The sequence below is a fragment of the Phalacrocorax carbo genome, unplaced genomic scaffold, assembly GCF_963921805.1.
Source record: "Phalacrocorax carbo unplaced genomic scaffold, bPhaCar2.1 SCAFFOLD_56, whole genome shotgun sequence".
NCBI classification, from domain to species: Eukaryota; Metazoa; Chordata; class Aves; order Suliformes; family Phalacrocoracidae; genus Phalacrocorax; species Phalacrocorax carbo.
Genome location: NW_026990375.1, coordinates 218,199 through 232,843, shown reverse-complemented (window position 1 = coordinate 232,843; position 14,645 = coordinate 218,199). Strand labels below are relative to the sequence as shown.

The 14,645-nt window shown below is 62.3% G+C and overlaps 1 long non-coding RNA gene across 2 annotated transcripts; it reads left to right on the top strand.

Annotated features, from left to right (window-relative positions):
* The first annotated feature begins 8,002 nt into the window (after positions 1-8,002).
* LOC135311065 (uncharacterized) lies at positions 8,003-14,099 on the top strand. Of its 2 annotated transcripts, none has more exons than XR_010370950.1 (3): positions 8,003-8,069; positions 12,501-12,560; positions 13,644-14,099. It is a non-coding gene; the product is annotated as an uncharacterized LOC135311065 (long non-coding RNA). The 2 variants fall into 2 exon arrangements; XR_010370951.1 differs by lacking the exon at positions 8,003-8,069 and adding an exon at positions 12,084-12,151.
* The last annotated feature ends 546 nt before the right edge of the window (positions 14,100-14,645 follow it).

The following is a 14,645-nucleotide window of genomic DNA, read 5'->3' as shown; positions in this document are numbered from 1 at the left end:
GCTCTCTCCCCTTAGCGACAGGCCCAGCCCCCTAGCAACGGCCCGGGGGGCGGTGCCGGCTCTCTCCCCTTAGCGACAGGCCCCGCCCCCTGGCAACGGCCCGGGGGGTGGTGCCGGCTCTCTCCCCTTAGCGACAGGCCCAGCCCCCTAGCAATGGCCCGGGGGGCGGTGCCGGCTCTCTCCCCTTAGCGACAGGCCCCGCCCCCTGGCAACGGCCCGGGGGGCGGTGCCGGCTCTCTCCCCTTAGCGACAGGCCCCGCCCCCTGGCAACGGCCCGGGGGGCGGTGCCGACTCTCTCCCCTTAGCGACAGGCCCCGCCCCCTGGCAACGGCCCGGGGGGCGGTGCCGGCTCTCTCCCCTTAGCGACAGGCCCCGCCCCCTGGCAACGGCCCGGGGGGCGGTGCCGGCTCTCTCCCCTTAGCGACAGGCCCCGCCCCCTGGCAACGGCCCGGGGGGCGGTGCCGGCTCACTCCCCTTAGCGACAGGCCCCGCCCCCTGGCAACGGCCCGGGGGGCGGTGCCAGCTCTCTCCCCTTAGCGACAGGCCCAGCCCCCTAGCAACGGCCCGGGGGCGGTGCCGGCTCTCTCCCCTTAGCGACAGGCCCCGCCCCCTGGCAACGGCCCAGGGGGCGGTGCAGGCTCTCTCCCCTTAGCGACAGGCCCAGCCCCCTGGCAACGGCCCGGGGGGCGGTGCCGGCTCTCTCCCCTTAGCGACAGGCCCAGCCCCCTAGCAACGGCCCGGGGGGCGGTGCCGGCTCTCTCCCCTTAGCGACAGGCCCCACCCCCTAGCAACGGCCCGGGGGGCTGTGCCGGCTCTCTCCCCTTAGCGACAGGCCCAGCCCCCTAGCAACGGCCCGGGGGGCGGTGCCGGCTCTCTCCCCTTAGCGACAGGCCCCGCCCCCTGGCAACGGCCCGGGGGGCGGTGCCGGCTCTCTCCCCTTAGCGACAGGCCCCGCCCCCTGGCAACGGCCCGGGGGGCGGTGCCGGCTCTCTCCCCTTAGCGACAGGCCCAGCCCCCTAGCAATGGCCCGGGGGGCGGTGCCGGCTCTCTCCCCTTAGCGACAGGCCCCGCCCCCTGGCAACGGCCCGGGGGGCGGTGCCGGCTCTCTCCCCTTAGCGACAGGCCCCGCCCCCTGGCAACGGCCCGGGGGGCGGTGCCGGCTCTCTCCCCTTAGCGACAGGCCCCGCCCCCTGGCAACGGCCCGGGGGGCGGTGCCGACTCTCTCCCCTTAGCGACAGGCCCCGCCCCCTGGCAACGGCCCGGGGGGCGGTGCCGGCTCTCTCCCCTTAGCGACAGGCCCCGCCCCCTGGCAACGGCCCGGGGGGCGGTGCCGGCTCTCTCCCCTTAGCGACAGGCCCCGCCCCCTGGCAACGGCCCGGGGGGCGGTGCCGGCTCTATCCCCTTATCGACAGGCCCCGCCCCCTGGCAACGGCCCGGGGGGCGGTGCCGGCTCTCTCCCCTTAGCGACAGGCCCCGCCCCCTGGCAACGGCCCGGGGGGCGGTGCCGGCTCTCTCCCCTTAGCGACAGGCCCAGCCCCCTAGCAACGGCCCGGGGGCGGTGCCGGCTCTCTCCCCTTAGCGACAGGCCCCGCCCCCTGGCAACGGCCCGGGGGGCGGTGCCGGCTCTCTCCCCTTAGCGACAGGCCCAGCCCCCTGGCAACGGCCCGGGGGGCGGTGCCGGCTCTCTCCCCTTAGCGACAGTCCCAGCCCCCTAGCAACGGCCCGGGGGGCGGTGCCGGCTCTCTCCCCTTAGCGACAGGCCCCGCCCCCTGGCAACGGCCCGGGGGGCGGTGCCGGCTCTCTCCCCTTAGCGACAGGCCCAGCCCCCTAGCAACGGCCCGGGGGGCGGTGCCGGCTCTCTCCCCTTAGCGACAGGCCCCGCCCCCTGGCAACGGCCCGGGGGGCGGTGCCGGCTCTCTCCCCTTAGCGACAGGCCCCGCCCCCTGGCAACGGACCGGGGGTCGGTGCCGGCTCTCTCCCCTTAGCGACAGGCCCCGCCCCCTGGCAACGGCCCGGGGGGCGGTGCCGGCTCTCTCCCCGTAGCGACAGGCCCCGCCCCCCGGCAACGGCCTGAGCCTGTGTTTGCTCCGCTCGGGGGGGGGCTCGGTTTGGGTGTTTTCTCTCCCCCCCCCCTCCCGTGCCGGGAACTCCAGGCGGCTCCCGTACGGCTCCCGGGGCCTTCCCCCCTCGGGGGGCTCGGCCCGCCCCTTTCGCGGGGCGCTGTGGGAAGGGCGGGGGCGGGGCCCGGGGGTCGAAGAGCCCCAGCCGGGGCTCGGGCAGCTCTCGCTGCCCCCGGGCTCCTCTGGCGCCGGGGCTCCCGTGTTCCCTCGGGCGGTCGCAGCTCTGGGGCTGTCTCAGCCCCCCGGGCAGGCGTGCTCTGGCGTTTAGAGAAGCGGAGGCGTTGCCTGAGGTAAGGCTTCCAGAGCTTGGCGCTCTTTGGCAGCATCTGTACTAGAAAGGTCCCTTGTGGCCTGCTTTGCTTTTTTCCTCCCGGGATGCTGTTTTGGGCGCTGAGGGGGCGGTGAGGCGGTTTAGTGGTATGGTGTTCTGTTTGGGGTTTGGTTTTTGCTTTGCTGGTTTTCTTCCCCCTTGTGAGATCATTTTATTCGTTTATCATTTCACATTATCATTTACCCCGCGCCATTTCCGTCCCCTCTGGGCAGCAGCGGATCCGCCGCTCGAGGGCGAGGAGCTGGGCCGACAACGGGCCGCTGCAGACTCTGGTCAGGGTACGAGGCTGCTCCCTGGGGAGCCGGCGCAGGGGGCGCGGAGGTACGCGCGGGCACTTGTCGGTGCCCCTGACCGGTGAAGGGGAGGTTAAATTGTAGGAGTGCAAATAAACACATATTATTTAGGGAGGAGTCGTGACTCAATTTAATCGCAGCTATTACTGAACAAACCAGGCAGTCATTATTCCTAATCTGTAATTAAAAAAAATAAAGGCAGTCCTTTTTTATGCCATAAATAGAGTTGCGAGTCATTAATAGCTCAATCTAAATGCAGCCATTATTAAATCAACTGCAGGCATTAATGACTCCTGATCAGAAACAAAATAAGGAAATTTTAGAATCTAGAATGAAAATCAACCCGGAAAGCTAAATTGGGAGCGGGTAGTACTGAAATTGTAACAGGGCTGTTAGAAAGTTCGGAGGCAGCGACAGCTCCTGCTTCCAACCCAAGCAGTAAACGAAGCTTTGGGTTCTTAAATGAAGAGAAATAAAGGTGAGCTGTTAAACAGTGGCTGGGGTCAAGCGTAGCTATTAAGAAAATTTGCAGGTACGGGTGATTCCTGACCAGAACTAACAATTCCAGAAGATTTAGATTTAAAAACTACAGAGCTAATGGAGTGCCACAACCGCCCGGATGTAACCGCAGCCGCTTTGGGGGAATGCCCCAGCCCCCCCCGCCACCGCTATTAATTACTGCCAAGGAGAGCGAGAGTGAAAGTAGAAGCGGTGCATGTGAAACGCGAGCAGTACGCTTTTCCTAAGTCATCCCTTCGTGTCAGGAGAGGAAAGCAAATGGAAAGAAGATGTTTGCAGGGGGTCTGTGCTGGGTTACCTGCGCGTCTCTTCCGTGCATCCTTGAGGAGACATTTAGCTCCTGTTGGGCGCTCGCAGGTGGGGACAGGGCGAGCTGGAGGCAGGATCGGTGCCGGCACTGATAAAGGGATGGGCGACGAGCTGAGAGAAGAGGGGGCAAGGGCTGAAAAAGGGTCTCCAGTTCTGCAGGGAAGGCAGCGGGATGTGACTCGGCAACCGCTCTGACGAGTGCAGGGTCATTCGCTGCGATGAAGTCGGGGTCTGTGGCTGGCCCGGAGAGGCAGCAGAAATCCCAAACTCTTTGCGGGGGTACCGGCCAGATTAGGGCAACACCTGAACAGTAAAACCATTTAGGGGAAGCAGAGCTGGGCTGCACCGCGTGGCCAACCTCCCTCTTCTCCGTGAGTCCCAAAGGGGCAGCTCCAAGAATGTGCTGAGAATTAATGTCTTGCGCTAAAAATGAGACGCAAGTAGCACCCACCCGTGAATTTTATTTTCTCTCTCGCTCTGCCGCTCCTGCCTGCTTGTCTCTCCTCAGTGCGCACCTGCACCTGTGCTCGGATGGGGCAGCTGAGGGAAGGTGCTGCCATCTCCCCAGCCCCGGCGGACCGCCCCTCAGCTGTGTCCTCTGTCAGGGAGCGTCGTCATCTCTCCTGCCCCCCAGAGCGTGTCCTGTAGTGGCAGACGCGCGGGCTTTTCCCTGCACGCGCATACGGGAAGGGAAGGGAAGCACAGTGAGAGCTGGGCTTGTCAAAGCGTAATGGGGGTGGTGGGAAGCGTAGCTAGAACCGGAGAGCTACAGCGCAAAAGCGAAGCGGACGGGACACAAAAGTAAAATGGTGCACAGGAATGCTGAGGAGAGAACTCCCGCAGCACACAGGAAATCAGTGTCAGAATCTATTTTCTTCTGACTGCCAAATTAAAAATAATGGCACGCTTTGCAACGCCAAGCTCGCTCTAATCGTCTGAACTGTTTCTTTCCAGCCCCCCACCGCCCCCAGCACACCGTTCAGCCTCCTCAGCCTGAAACGCCTTGTTTTCCTGCTTTTTTTTTTTTTTTTTTTAATGACAGGGCAACTTCTGTTCCCGAGGTGGTGCCTACAGTACAGCTATCTCTTCGAAGGCAGTTTGGTTTAGGTCAGAGAATGTTTAGCCTGGACTGAATCAGCCTCTGTTTCTATTTCTGGAAATCGTCGGTCCTGTGCATCAAGCCCGGAAAAAAGGAAATATGAACCAAAGGACCTGGGGCCTGCAGGGCTAGGAAAATATTTGAGAAGAGGTTCAGTGGGGAAATGACTGTTTGTCTGTGGGGCGTCCAGGCAAGCAACCCAGCTGCTAGAAAGCGGCGCTGTCCCCAGGATGGCCTCGGCGGTCCCGTCGGAGTCGGGGGAACAAGGACAAGGCAGGGGGAAGCATCTGGCCTGCCGTGTGGACCGTGACTGTACAAAGCACGTGTGATGCACTGCAAGTTTACCTGTTTAAACTGTGAGTTAAAGAAGGTGTGCAGTTGCTTTGTAAACAGCCGACGCTCTAAAGCTACACCCATCTAATTGCTAGCTGTATTAAATCTATCGTATTGCTGTTTCTGCATTAAAAAAGAAAAAACCAACACACCTATGTAAGCACGTCTAAGTACAATGGAAAACCACTGTTTAACGCGTGGCATGTGCGGGTGGTTTTTTTGGGGCGGGGGGGTGGGGTGTATGACAAAAACCTGCGAGAGACACACGCACACACGCACATGTCATGTTTAGCGCTCACCTAAACCCAAAAAAGAAAATCCACTCTTTATTTTGCAGCATTAGCATTAGCTTCCAGCGCACAGCCTGAGCGCGCACCTCTGCTCTCACCGTCTGCTCCCTCTTCAACCGTGCGTGGCTGTCATCAGCTTGCACAGGCTTTGCTCGTGCAAGTTTCCGCGACGGCTTACGAGAAGGCAGGCAAACAGACCCAGCAAGACGCGTAGTGCCTTCCTCTATGGGCTCCGTCCAGCCTTTGTTAAAATGAGCAGAAAAGACATCTGCTGCGGCCTTTGCCCTGACTGACTCTTACAGAGAGCATCTGACTTGACCCGCAGCAAAGCCATGCCCCAGGCAGCAGCACGTACTGGCGCAGACCGCGGTTTCACCCACCTGCTTTACTGCGCCGGTCCTTTCCCACGGCCGATGCCGCAGATGTGGCGCGGCCCACCCCCAGACCTCTTTACGAGGGTTCCCTGGGCTCTGCAAGTCGCCTGCTGGACGTGTTGCTGATTCGGGCACGGGCAAAGTCAGCTTCTTCGCTGGCCTCGGGCCAGGGCAGCCCCGTACCTGAGGGAAACTGAGAATATCTCCAGCGAGATCTCACCGGGAGGCTGGGACCTCGTCAGTAGGGGAGAAGGCCAAGCGACTGACACTGAAAGGGAGCTCTTTGCTAGGCTGTAGATCGTAAAGTTAAAAAAGAAAACAAACCTGCCTTTTTTAAAATGCCCCCCTTTGAGTCTGCCACGTTTGATACAGATTTTTTAAATTGCAGGGTCTATCTCCTACAGGCCTCATGCAAAGGGAAGCGAGTACCTCTGGCTCTCAGGACAAGGGGGTCCCTCAGGAGCCCAGGTGCTCACGCCAGCCGGCATCTGGCACAGCACAGGGCAGGAGCTTTGGCAGTAGTACGTGAGCTGAGAATGAGAGTCCGGCAGCGCTGCACGCTTCTCCTGTGAGCCGCCGAGGCTCGCGCGCTGTGCCTTCCGCAAATAAAAGGCCAGAAGAGTCAGCATTTCTGCTAGTTCCAGCCTCATCCGCACCCTCGTCGGTGTAGCTGTAAGCAAGCGTCCCGTAGCGACTGGGAGCGTGGCAGCTGGGCTTCCTGCGCTGCCTTAGGTTGTGCCCTTGGAGAGACCCTTCTCCGAGCCCCGTGAGCCCCGGGGTGGGTGGGCTGCGGTGCCGTTCAACGCTGAATAGGCACGAAGGGCTGTAAACAAAATGTATTTATATCGCACCCGTACCCGGCAGCCAACCGCCGCTTTATTTACGTATCCTGCACCTCCTGCCGACGCTTTTAAACTTAGCCGATATTGCCGCAGTTTTCACTGATGGGGCAGGGGACTGCCATGCTGCAGGGGCAGTGTCTGGGTGTCTGCCACGGACACAGACGTCCTCAGCTGGGTAGGGACAGGGTGAGAGCTGGAACAACTCTGCTGACATGTACGGGCCGTCCCAGGGCAAGGCTCCTGGGTCTGGGGGCTGAAAGGCGAGCCGCGCTGGGTGGTTGGTGTGGGAGTTGTGGAGCAAGTAGGGGGGAAAAAAAGCAACAGGAAAAAAACATCCAAATGTTTCACAGCAGGTAGAAAGCTTGGCAGAAAGCAAACTGAATGCTGTAAAGACAAAAGCCGAAAGCCGGCTATGGACTGGACGAAAAGAGTCAGTGCCACGGAAGGAGGTTATTTCTTCCACTGACCGTAGGAGGCTTTTCTGTGAGAAAACACAACACCTCTTCTTTCGGCTACGGCGCGGTACCGCAGCAGTAACGGGCCAGAGCGTGCGAGCGCCTCTGGCAGTATCGGTAACGGCCGGGGCACGGCCGAACGGCCAGCCCACCTTCCGCACAAGGAGAACACCGTTCCCCTGGAACGCCACGCAGACCCAGGACGGGTACGGCGGAGGCCGAGCCCAGGCGCCCCCATTGCCAAGGACCACCTTGGCCTCGCAGCGTCTCACGCTGCGGGGTGTTTTGCAGGCCGTGGCTAAGCTCAGGCCCCCTGCTCGTGGCTGCCCCCGGTCCCCCGGCGCCGGTCGGGCCCCAGCCCCCAGCGCGGTGCGGCGCAGGGCAGCGGCCCAGCAGGGCGGCCCCACGGGCCCCAGCCCGCACCCCCCCCCCCGTGCCTGCGGGCAGGGCCCCGCGGCCGCCGGCCCCTTCCTCCTCTGCTCGCTCCCGTCGCGGACGGCTCGGTACGTGTCACGAGCGGCAGCCCCGTTCAGCCGCTCCCGGAGGGCGCGCGGCTCTGCCCGGCCGTGACCGGGGCCCGCAGGGGTCTCTCGCTCGCCCGCTCGCCCCGAAAGGAGCCGGCCCCGAGCCGGCGCGTCCCGCCCCGCCCGGCCCTCGGCGCCCTCGCGAGCTGAGCGCGGCCCGGCCAGCAGGGGGCGCTGGCGCTCACCGGCTGGGCGCGGGGGCGGTCCGGCGCGGGGGCGGGGCCGGTGGGGGCCGGTCCTTCCGGCCGCCCTCTAAGGGCCGCCCCGCGGGGCCCGGGCTTCCGGTGGCGCGTGCGCGGCGGAGCGGAGGTGGGAGAGGTGCGTGGGGCGGCCGGGTCGCGAGGGGTCTCTTTGCGGTGCCGGGGCCCCTCTGCGGCCCGGCGTGGGAAGCCCGTGGCCGGCGGAGACTGCTCGGAGCTGGGCGGGGAGCGCCGCGGCAGTCCGGCCGCAGGCAGCCATCCCCTGCGGTGGCCGGCATCCCCTCGGGACTCCTGGAGGCCTGGCGGCTCCCGATCCTCGTCTGCGGCAGCCGCCTGAGAGAGCAGCGCGGCCGTAGCCGGGGGCCGGAGAGCGCTGGTGGGTGAGTTCGGGCAGCGGTGGGGGCTCCGTGTGGGCCGGGGGTGGGGGGGGCTCCGTGCGGGCCCGACCCTGGGCCGGGCGGGGGGGGCCTCCGTCGCCGGCCCGGGCCGGGCTCGGTGCCGGGCGGGGGGAGCTCCGTCGCGCCGGCCCCGGGGCCGGGCGGGGGAGGGGGGGGCTGGCTCCTCCGTGCCGGCCCCGGGGCCGGGCTCGTGCCGGGGGGGGGCTGGCTCCTCCGTGCCGGCCCCGGGGCCGGGCTCGTGCCGGGGGGGGGCTGGCTCCTCCGTGCCGGCCCCGGGGCCGGGCTCGTGCCGGGGGGGGGGCTGGCTCCTCCGTGCCGGCCCCGGGGCCGGGCTCGTGCCGGGGGGGGGCTGGCTCCTCCGTGCCGGCCCCGGGGCCGGGCTCGTGCCGGGGGGGGGCTCCGTGCCGAGCTCGGGCCCCGCAGAGAAGCCCTGGTCGGGCATCGTTCTCTTTTGCACAATGTAGGGCTTTCCCCGTTTATTTTCTGTGTACTGTGTTTTGGGCCACCTGAAACCCTTTGGCCGGGGAGGTTTGGTGCGGGGAGATGGCAGGTCTGGAGCCTGAAAGATCTCGGGTGGGGGGCGGGGGAGGTATTTTTGCCTTAAAACTCTGGGCCCACCTCGTGTGTCATGTCGTGAGTCTCGTGACTGTGGCAAATGGCTCAGTCGGGCGTTTTCTGATAAAAAACTTCTGAACGTGTGCGTGTGTAGGCACGGGGAGATTTGCGCAGGGTGACGGAGCCCCTTGCGCTTCTGTGCTAATGTCTACCTGTTCTAGATCTCCAATGTTGGAAAGCCTTTGTTTAGTGCCTGGTTGTGCCTGCGTAACAAATGTTTTAGCTGCTGATGTGTTATACCTCTGCTGTGAACTTTTTCCTGGGTGGCTTGATTGTTTCTGGTTGTCCGTGTAAATCTAGGCAGCTATTTTCTGCCCGGTGGTGAAGCCTATCGCTTTGGATAACAAAGGGCAGGAGAGCAATAAAGAAAAAGGTGATCTGTCTGCTGCAGCTCCTTGCAAACGATTCGTTCCTTATTTTCTGCCCTTGGGTAGGTGTTGTGCTTTCCAGATAACGCAGCCTCTCCTGTGCCTGTCCACGCCGTGCATTTTTGTCCTGCCCTTGCTTGAAAAGGCTCTCCTTGCCTTCCTCCTCTCTGCTGCAGTTGGCTTAATCTCTCGCTGCTGCTGCTGCTGGAAGAGGGATAAAGGGAGTGTTGTCGATCGGGTTGTTAAAAGCTTTTTCGCGGGCTGTAACGCGCGGGAAGGGGTGGGCGGGGGGGGCAACTCAGTACGGGGGAGGGGGGAGGATCAGGCTGCGGGGAAAATGGGAAACCAACATCACCTTCCCCTCCTACGGCGCAGCCTGGCCGCACGGCTCCCCGGGGATGCCCCTGCCCGCGGGTGTACCGTGTGTGCGCCCCCCGCGTGGGGCGGGGGACGACGACACACACCCCCACACCGTCGGCGGCACTGGGGCAACCCCTGCCCCAGGGCTCCGCGCTCGTACCCGGCTCTCCCCGCTCCGGCACGGCACGGGGCTGGACGCACCGAGGAGACCCCGGGGCGGCTTCTCGCGGCTGGGCGAGAACAGGGCCCGGCCCCGAGCAGCAGAGCGGGCACCGCCGGTAGCTCGGAGGAGCGGGGCCGGCTCGGCTCGAGGCGTCGGAGCGAAAAGGGACGAGAACCGGCCCGGAGCGTCCGGGGGTTGCGGGGGGGCGGCGGATGGTCCGGTGGCCGGGTTCGGCTCCGTGCCGGGCCGTGGGGCAGCCGGAGCCGCGCCGGGGGGCAGGTGAGGAGCCGCGTGCGTGGCTGGGCGCGCTGTGGGTCGGCGGGTTTCGGCTGTGGGGTCTCCCGGTCCGCGGAGTCCCCGGGGGGGGGGGGTTGCGGGCAGCAGCGGCCCCGGGCCGAGCGCTGTCGTGGGTCGGTGGTTGGGTTTTGGGGCCGAGCCCGTGCCCGGCCGTGGGGAAGTAGGGGCAGCCCCACCCGGCTCTCGGCTGCTCCTCGTCGGGGTCGGGCGGCGGCGGCGACCCCGGCGGGGGCTCCTGCGGTGCCGGGCGGGTCCCCCCTTGGCCGCGAGGCAGGCAGGGACCCCGGCTGCTGCCGCCGCGGTTTGCTGGAGGCGGGCTGGGCCCGGCCCCCTGTGGGGTTGGGGTGCGGGCCCGGCGGTGCCGGGGAAACGAGGCCTGCGAGAGCAGGAGGAAAGCGCTGCCGGGCCGGCGCTGGGCTGCCCCGCCGGGGTGCGGGGCCGGGCCCGCGCAGTTCAGTTCCCGAGGCCTCCCCGACAGTGCCCGCGTGGGCCGTGGGGGTGCGGGGCTGCGGGGTGGCTGCGCTCTCCGCGGCCCTGAGCGTTGCCCGTGGGGACTGCGGAGGGGGCCGGGACGCAGCCAGGCTCAGCTGGTTTGGTCCCTGAGCGGGGAGAGCGCAGCTCTTCTGTTCCTGGGCCGTGAGAGCAGGCTCCTGTGGCTGACGCCGGGGCCCTGAAACAGATCGAGTCGTGCGTTTTGAGGGCCTGACCGAGGGGACTAAGTCGTGTGGTTTTGGGCTGAGGAGCAGAGGCCGAGTGCTGCATTTTTGGGACTTGAGAACAGGCTCAGCAGCTGGGCTTTTTGGCTCAGAAACGGTCCCAAAGTGAGCTGGTTTGGGGGCCAAAAGCAGAAGCTGGTTTGGCTGCTTGTGCAGGCTGGGGGGTTGGGGTGGGGTGGGGGCATTGGGGGCTGCAGGGGAAAGCAGGGGTTGGGCAGGGTACGCGGACCCTCCCCGGAGGTGGGGGTCCGGTCACATCGGACCCCGAAGTTCGGGAGGCCGGCATGCACCAGAGCGAACTCGCCACCTGAGGTGGGTCTCTGGAGGAAGGGTGCTTTTTGGATCCAGCGTAGCGCACCCTCTTTGGGTCCAGCTCTTCTTTCTGTGCTGCTTAGGATAGTTATTAACCAATTAATTAATCATACAAACTAAGTCACAGCAGCTCTATCGGCTCCATCGTGGTTCGGAGCTCTGAATCAGTTTCATTTGGTGTCTAACACGTTTTTTTCCCCAAGGAGAGGCTAAGTTTCAAAGTTAGTTCTCACAAGTGTGTCAGTCGACAAAATTGAGTTATGATTATTAAAACCACAAAGGTGACAGGAGTCTCACAGATCTGGTCTATTTCTGAAAATGTATTCATCCCATGCAGATGTCGTCGGGATACAGATCATCTGCATCTTCATGCTCTGACAAGACAAGATGCTGAGACAGGGATGAGCTCCAGAAGGACTGCGGAAAAGAAAAAAAAACCGCACTCCACAAAGTCATGGGGCTTTTTTTTTGCGTTTGGGGGGGCGGGGTGGCTTTAACAAAAGAGTGCAGTGTTGGCTGGCAGCAGCCTGCAGGGCATCTTTGCTGCCTGATCTCTCCTTTTCTTCTCTTCCACTCCTCTTTCAGGGCTGTGATTGTCATTTGGATAGTTTTAGAAGAGCAGTTAAGTTCCTCGCCTGTGTCAATGTGCTGGTAATACCAGGAAGGTGAATGGTTGAACCGGTCGGGCGGGTGGGAATAACTTGGCTGCAGGTAGAACTTCTGAGGGAAGACCAGCAAAACCAGGAAGCAAATAGCAAGTTCCCCAAAAATGTGCGGGTGTCAAGCACGTAAGCGTTTCATTGCCGAATGTTTTTGGGAATATGTTCCAAATGGCTATTTTTGGTAAACATAAATTTTCAGGAGATTCAGGGTTGTGTGTGGCAAAACATGTCCCTCTGTTTTTGTGTCCTGCCGCACAAACGGCCGGCGGCAGGGCTCTTGTTCCCCGCTCTCGATATTGCCCCAGCAGGGCTGCGATATTTAGACCTAAGTGGGGATGGGTTTAGGAGTGGAAGGCGAGAGAACGCCTGTGTTCTGTAAGGGCTGTGAATGCTGACCCTTTGTCTCCGTCTGCCGCTTTTCCTGTGCGGGTGATGAAGCTGTTTTACTTTTCTCTGTTGTTCCTGGTCTAAATAGCTGCAAGGCTGTCGCCGCTGTGGGTGTGCAATTTGTGTTGCTGTGTTTCTGTGGAGTCCTAGCCACGGCTCGCTTCTAGTGTGGCCAAGGGTCAAGGTAGGGCTTTCAGCTTAAAGCTTCAGAAGCGCTGCGCGCTGAGATGGGTGTAGGTGAAACTGCTGTTGCGCCTGCAGCTGTGCTCGCAGGGATGCTGGGCGGCTCCGCATCAAACCGGCGAGGTGCCCGTGGACCTCCGTCGGGCTGCGCCCTGGGTGCGCGAGCGTGCTGTGTGTTTGCTGTTCCGGCTTGTACGTGCGAGGGCTTAACGTTTGATTTAACGCATTTCCTTTAACGGCAGGCTGTAGTTGGGCTCTAGATGGTATTCCTACGGGGGCGCAAGAGCTGTGGAATGGTTAAGCTGTTGCTGTGCCTCCAGGTGACTTGTTCAGTAACACTGTTTTTCCAGGTGCAGATGGATGAGTCGTGCAGGGCAACGGAGGAGAGCCCAGGGGAGCGCTGTAAGAAGGTGAGTCTGTGTGTAGTACTGGAGGGAAGATGTGACTGATGGCTATAGGGCTCCATTATGGGTTTTACTCTTTTTTTTTTTTTTTGTGATCTGAGGGCACTAAGTGATGAGCCGAGCGTGATCTGGGCCCTGGAGGTGAGTCAGGCAAGGTGACGGGTGCTTGGTGGGCTGGAGTAGGTGTTCTTTTTCAGGTTATTCAGGATTTTTTTTTCCCTTGTCTTCACTTTCCCATCCCAATTTGGGGCCGATTCCCTCAAACGGGGACTTCCCCCTGTGGGGCTGCTTATGCAGCCTGGGAGCTGCTGCCTGGGCACAAAAATACCTCAAACCCCCTGACTCTGGGTCTGCAATGGGGGGTGAAAATACAGGAAGAATTCTGGTGGAAAGAAAACAACTTGGGGCTTCTGGGAAAGCCAACTCAGCTGGATTTGTGCAGCTGGAAAGGGAAAAAAAGGGTGGTGGTGGGGAAGGAACAACCACCTAAAAGCACCCACCAACCATTCTCATGCACAAAACCGAAAGTGAAAATGACCATTTTTTGTAGGGTAAAAGCACAAAAAGTCCCCACAGAACTCAGTAGTTTGGAAAAGCAACCCCAATTATTACATTATGTAAAGAAGGCAGGGGGAAAAAAAGAAAACCAAAACAAAACCCTATCACAACCCTGATGCCACATGCCTACAAGCAGTTCCTGGGGCTTATTCTGCGGGGGTGGGGGACCCAACCTTGTTCCCCAGGTTTGCTGTGCTGCTTCTCCTCCCTCGGGCATGGGGGGGGCGGGCAGTGGCATGGACAGTAGCAAGCACCAGATTTTTTTAAGCAGTCGAGAGGAAAGGACTGAAATGCTCGAGACGCTTTGCTGTTTGGTGCAGAGGCAATGAACGGTGCTGCCGGGGCTGCGAGGGGGAAAGGTGCAGAGGAATAGAAGCTCTGTGGATGCAGCCAAGTTACGGTTTCTGGATGGTATTAATCGAGAAGAGTAATTCAGATAATGCTGCTGCCCAGCGACCAGAGTTGGGTACTGAGCCCGGGAGCCGCGCACGCGCGGTGGCGTCCCTGTGATCCCCATTGCTCTCTCCGCAGGTGACAGCCCTGCGATGCTGCGGTGCCTGCGAGGTGATGCCGCCGTGCTCGTTGCTGCTTCCTGGTAAGGAAAGGCCTCCTCCGCTCCTGCTGCAGCGTGGTGGTGTGTCGGACACGATTCCCTGTGTCGGGTGAGGCCTAGGGCTGCCGGTGAGGTGAGCGAGCCCCTTTGGTGGGTGCCGGGGTGTCTCCTTGTGTGCCTGCACTACTGGGGCTGGTGGGATGGGAAGCTTCAAATGACCTGCCGAGGCAGGCTTCTGGTATGCTAAAGGCGAGCGGGTGAGGGCAGCCCCAGGAGTTACCCGGGAGCTGATAGAAGGGAAGAGGGAAAGGAGGAGGAGGATGATGACATTTTCCCCCTGCCCAGGGTGCAGAAGATAGCCGACTCCCCAGCTCACCAGAGCTCCCCCTCAGCCTCCCCTGGCCCCCCTTGCCCCGTGCTCCTGCCCCCAGCTCCGGCACGAGCGAGCTAGGCTACGCTACGTGCCTAGGAAGCCTCATCTCGTAAGAGCTGTGAGACACCCTTGTATTCTCTTCAGGTGGAGGATGGCCTAGAGTCTGGAGCTGCAGAAGAGGCAGGGCGGAGAGGAGGGGAAAGAAGCATCTGAACGGCTAAATTGTGCCAGCAGCGCTGAGAGCGAGAGTCGCGGTGAGTCCTGGGCCACTGGGGCCCCGTTGCCTCTCTTGTGCATCCTGGGCCCTCCCTGTCTCTCCCCTGGCCCCCTCTCTTTCCTTACCTGCTGCAAAATTTTTTTTAGTTTTTTTTTTTTGCACCCCCCCCCGCCCCTTCTTTCTCCATCTCGCTCTGAGTGGCTCCCTGCCTCCCCGTCTTTTTGGTCCTCCCTCTCTCTGTCCTGTAGCCTGTGGCTACTTGTTCTTTCTCCGCCTCTCTCTGCCTGGCTCTGGCTCCGTTTTTATTTTTTCATTCCTCCTGCTCTGTCCTGTAGCCTGTCGGTATTGTGTCTTTCTCTGGCTCTCTTGGTCTGACTCCCTGTGTTACCG